This window comes from Bos taurus, chromosome 23, assembly GCF_002263795.3.
Source record: "Bos taurus isolate L1 Dominette 01449 registration number 42190680 breed Hereford chromosome 23, ARS-UCD2.0, whole genome shotgun sequence".
In the NCBI taxonomy this organism is placed as follows: domain Eukaryota; kingdom Metazoa; phylum Chordata; class Mammalia; order Artiodactyla; family Bovidae; genus Bos; species Bos taurus.
In genome coordinates this window covers 40,100,728-40,106,332 of record NC_037350.1, presented here as the reverse complement: position 1 = coordinate 40,106,332, position 5,605 = coordinate 40,100,728, and the positions used below count along the sequence as shown (strand labels likewise).

At 42.0% G+C, this 5,605-nt stretch overlaps 1 non-coding gene across 1 annotated transcript; it reads right to left on the bottom strand.

Annotated features, from left to right (window-relative positions):
• Positions 1-864: 864 nt before the first annotated feature.
• On the bottom strand, positions 865-930 carry MIR2325B (microRNA mir-2325b). The gene has a single exon (NR_030805.1). It is a non-coding gene; the product is annotated as a microRNA mir-2325b (primary transcript).
• Positions 931-5,605: the final 4,675 nt, after the last annotated feature.

Genomic DNA, 5,605 nt, shown 5'->3' with positions numbered 1-5,605 from the left:
TCCATGGCAAAATAGGGTGGGGGAGGAGGCAAGCCTGGTCAGAGAAGTAGGATTCCAAGGATCTGGGGACACGTGGCCAAAAAATAAAAAGTCAACAATTACTCTTGGACAATTGGAGAATGCCATTTATATGAGTGAATGCCACTCGTCATTTCTTTCCTGGGCAGAAACCTCCAACACCAGGCTATCACGTTTAGAACACTTCAGCTCTATCCCTGTGAAGCTTTACCAGGCATCTTGGGATCAGGTTCTCTGTAGGAGGAGTGAGCAGGCAGGGGAGAAAGGGCTGGGAAAAAAGTTCCACGTATACAGCAGGTCTAAGGAATGGAAGAGAGCTTGACACCTCAGGTGGGCATCTGCAGGTACCATCTCCTACTCCCTTGGGTCTGATTTTCCCAAAGGAAAAGCCAGGTCTCACCTGGCAAGAGGAGAAAAGACCAGTTCTAGAGGAAACATTTAACTCTGCAGCTTGTTCGCATCCTATCCAGCACCACCTATAAGGCCTCTCCCCTCTCTTCTGCTCTTGCAATAGTGGTTGAAGACGGTCCCACCCCCCTCCTTCCAGATTTGCCCTGGGCCTTCTCTTTATTTCTTTTGTCTTTCTTCCTCCTCCCAGCCTGTCAACTGCTCCTAATATTGAAGTCTTCCTGGTAGAATCTGTTGTTACGTTAGATTTGTTTCATGTTCTTTATCCAATATTCTTGCTGGGAGAACCCATGGACAGAGAAGCCTGGTGGGCTACCATCTATGGGGTTCCTCACACGCGTGCGCACACACACACACACACACACATCCTTACGTTAAAAAACAGGTGAGTTAAATGTTTGGGCATGATCCCTATAGAAAAATTCTCACAAAATTAAAATGAACACAAAACCAAACAACCTTCCCCACTTCTCTCATGATTGAGTATATTCAGTGTTTGTTCACATGAGAGAAAGAACTAGCAAAAAGCAATATCCCGCAGGGCTTTCCTCTTTGGTTTGATCTAATTCACTCAGCCCTGGCAAACAGCGCAAAACCATATGGGCTATGATGAAGCCCAGCGAATATTCATGTAGCTGGATCCTTCTAGGTACTTGGCTACCGATACAGAGACCTGGTTTGGACCCAGCACTGAGCCGAAGAGTCCTGCAAAGTCCATCAAAGTCCATGATATGGACATGAAGACACATCAAGAAGGTGGCTGTCCACAAGCCGAACCAGCCAGTAGCACCTTGATCTTGTACTTCCCAGTGACAAAGTGAATTTTCATTTGTAAGACCACCTGACCTGCCTCCTGAGAAATCTGTATGCAGGTCAAGAAGCAACAGTTAGAACCAGACATGGAACAACAGACTGGATCCAAATTTCGAAAGGGGTATGTCAAGGCTGTATATTGTCACCCTGCTTATTTAACTTATATGCAGAGTACATCTTGTGAAATGCTGGGCTGGATGAAGCACAAGCTGGAATCAAGACTGCTGGGAGAAATATCAATAACCTCTGCCACCCTTATGGCAGAAATTGAAGAGGAACTAAAGAGCCTCTTGATGAAAGTGAAAGAGGAGAGTGAAAAAGCTGGCTTAAAACTCAACATTCAAAAAAAATGAAGATCATGGCATCCAGTCTCATCACTTCATGGCAAATTGATGGGAAAACAATAGAAACAGTGACAGACTTTATTTCTTTGGGCTCCAAAGTCATTGCATATGGTGGCTGCATCCATGAAATTAAAAGACATTTGCTCCTTGGAAGAAAAGCTATGACCAACCTAGACAGCATATTCAAAAGCAGAGACATTACTTTGCCAACAAAGGTCCGTCTAGTCAAAGCTATGGTTTTTCGGGTAGTCATGTATGGATGTGAGAGTTGGACTATAAAGAAATCTGAGCACCAAAGAATGGTGCTTTTGAACTGTGGTGTTGGAGAAAACTCTTGAGAGTCCCTTGGACAACAAGGAGATCCAACCAGTCCATCCTAAAGGAAATCAGTCCTGAATATTCATTGGAAGGACTAATGCTGAAACTGAAACTCCAGTACTTTGGCCACCTGATGCAAAGAACTGACTCACTGGAAAAGACCCTGATGCTGGGAAAGATTGAAAGCAGGAGGAGAAGGGGATGACAGAGGATGAGATGGTTGGATGGCATCACCGACTCGATGGACATGAGTTTGAGCAAGCTCAAGAGTTGGTGATGGACAGGGAAGCCTGGAATGCTGCAGTCCATGGGGTCACAAAGAGTCTGACATGACTGAGCAACTGAACTGAACTGAACTGAAGCCATCCAGGCTATGGTATTTTGTTATGGTAACCTGAGCTGACTGATATAGGGGGCATAGTGTCAGAGCCAAGATTAGGTCAATGTGGGACCATTTCCTCATCCACTAAAGATCCACCTCCCAAGGAGGCTCTGCTTGTTCACTGATGAATCAACAGAATAAACTCTGACTTCTTGGGGGTGGGGTAGGAGGGTATGAAACATTCCTGAAGTTCATTTTGCCTCTTTCACATCTGTGATGAGTTCTCTACTATTTCTGGGATGATTTCTTTCTTTTTAAAATTTTGTCCAAGATTTCCCTAGCAGTCCAGTGGTTGGGACTCCATGTACCTACTGCAGGGGGCTTAGGTTCCATTCCTGGTTAGCGAACTAAGATCTTGCATGCTGCCCAATGCAGCCAACAACAACAACAAAAATCTACTTTAAAATTTTGTCTGTAAAATTTTCAGTATACATTTCCAAAAGATAAGGAGTCTTTAAAAATAACCATAATGATCACATCCCAATAAATTTCCAGAAATTCCTCAATAGCTCAGACAGTAAAGAATCTGCCTGTAATGAGACATCTACCTGCATAGAGACCCATACTCAACTGTCCTGGGTTGGGAAGATCCCCTGGAGAAGGAAACGGCAACCCACTTCGATATTCTTGCCAGGAGTATCCCATGGACAGAGAAGCCTGGCGGGCTGCAGTCCATGGGGTCACAAAGAGTCAGACACGACAGAGCAACAAGCACTTTCCTCAATACCATCAACTATCTAGTACCTATTCACATTTCCAATTGTTTCACAAATGCATTAACGTGTGCCTTTTTGTTTTACAATTTTTTTTAATCGAGATCCAATTAAGGGCTACCAATGGCAGTGGTTACGATGCCACTTGAGTCCTTTATAATCTCTTGGTCCTCTTTCATTGTTTTATTGACTTGAATTTGTTACTGTTGTTGTGGGGAAAGACAGATGACGTCTCATATGAAGTTTCCCTGTTTGGATTTACTCGTTACATCTTCATGGTATTTTAAAATGTTTCTCTCTCTTTTGTGATTTCTTATAAATGGCTAGTTGGATACATAACTTGACAAGATTCAGGATGACTTTTTTAAAGACTGCTTTATAAGAGTGGTGCAATCTTCCATCAATAAATACAATATTTAGTTGTTTCTCTTTGTGTGATGTTTGCTGCCACTGATGATTAATACATAGATCCATTAATTCATTAAGGGATGTAAAATGATAATATTCTGTTGATCCTTCATTTACTCAGTTCAGTTCAGTTCAGTCGCTCAGTTGTGTCCAACTCTTTGCAATCCCATGGATTGCAGCACACCAGGCCTCCCCTGTCCATCACCAACTCCCGGAGTTTACTCAAACTCATGCTAATTGAGTCAATGATGCCATTCAACCGTCTCATCCTCTGTCATCCCCTTCTCCTCCCGCCTTCAATCTTTCCCAGCTTCAGGGTCTTTTCAAATGAGTCAGTTCTTCACACCAGGTGGCCAAAGGATTGGAATTGCAGCTTCAACATCAGTCCTTCCATAGAATATTCAGGACTGATTTCGTTTAGGATGGACTGGTTGGATCTCCTTGCAGTCCAAGGGACTCTCAAGAGTCTTTTCCAACACCACAGTTTAAAAGCATCATTCTTCAGTGCTCAGCTTTCTTTATAGTCCATCCATCCATGACTACTGGAAAAACCATAGCTTTGACTAGACAGACCTTTGTTGGCAATGTAATGTCTCTGCTTTGAATATGCTGTCTAGGTCAGTCATAACTTTTCTTCCAAGGAGCAGGTGTCTCTGAATTTTATGGCTGCAGTCACCATCTGCAGTGATTTATTAGTTGAAAAAATTCTATAAAATTGTCCTTTTCTATTATTTAATTATCCAATATAGTGCATAGAGTAACATCAGGATAAATGCCTGATATTTCCCTTTGTTTATTGGCTTTAAATTAATGTGTTGGATCACCAGCATTCTCCAAAGGGGACCAACTGGTAATTAGTCCGAGTTGTTTTTTTTTTTTTTTTTTAACTTGTGTTTTATATCTTTATGAACTCATGGATTTTAACATATATGTTTCAATCCACTGCAATTATTATCCTTATTAATGTTAAAATATCTCAGTCGTTAGTCAAGGAGAGCCTCTTAGTTTGGCTCCTAAGTCCTTTTGACATGCCTTAGTAAGATGTCTTTACTGTTGTCCTTTCTGCCTTGATTTCTGATTCAAAAAGATATTCCAGATTTTCCCTATGCCTTTTCTGACCCAGACCTAGAAGTCATCTCTCCAAGGAGTTCCTTCCTAGTATTGGGAAATGAAATTGTACAATCACAATCTGGCCACTCGGGTTTACATTGTTATGAAGTTGGTCATTATTTTCTTGGCTATTTCTATGCATGCATGAGCACTAAATCATTTCAATCGTGTCCAACTCTTTGCTACCTGACAGACTGTAGCCCACCAGGCTCCTCTGTTCATGGAATTCTCCAGGCAAGAATACTGGAGTGGGTTGCCATGCCTTCCTTCAGGGCATCTTCCCAACCCAGGGGTCAAACCCGCGTCTCTTACATCTCCTGTGCTAGCAGGTGGGTTCTTTACCACTAGCACCGCATGGGAAGCCCAGTTATTTCTTACAGATAGAACTAAGAAATATTTTAGAAAAATTTTTTTTTAATTTTCAAAAGTTAAAATACATCATGAAAGCATATCAATATGTCTTCCAATTCAAATTCAAGAGGTAAAGTTTTTATTTACTTTTTTGAACTTAAATATATCCTTTCTCAATCTTAAATATATCCTTTCTCCTATACCAATAAAATTTGTTGTCAATGACACTGGAAATGATCAAATTATAATATCATGCTTCATTTTTTCATTTCTTTTATCTTGCAATATACTCACAACACTCTCAGAGAAATAAGGCTTCCCTGTCCCAGGGACGGGGAGCCTGGTGGGCTGCCGTCTATGGGGTCACACAGAGTCGGACACGACTGAAGTGACTTAGCAGCAGCAGTCCTTCACTATCTCCAAGTTTGTTCAAACTCATGTCCATTGTGTCAGTGATGCCATCCAACCATCTCATCTTCTGTTGTCCCCTTCTCCTCCTGCCTTCAGTCTTTCCCAGCATCAGGGTCTTTTCCAAAGAGTCAGCTCTTCGCATCAGGTGGCCACAGTATTGGAGCTGCAGCTTCAGCATCAGTCCTTCCAATGAATATTCAGGGTTAATTTCCTTTAGGTTTGACTGGTTTGATCCTTTCAGTCAAAGGGATTCTCAAGAGTCTTCTCCAGCACCACAATTCAAAAGCATCAGTTCTTTGGTGCTCAATCTTCTTTATGGTCCAACTCTC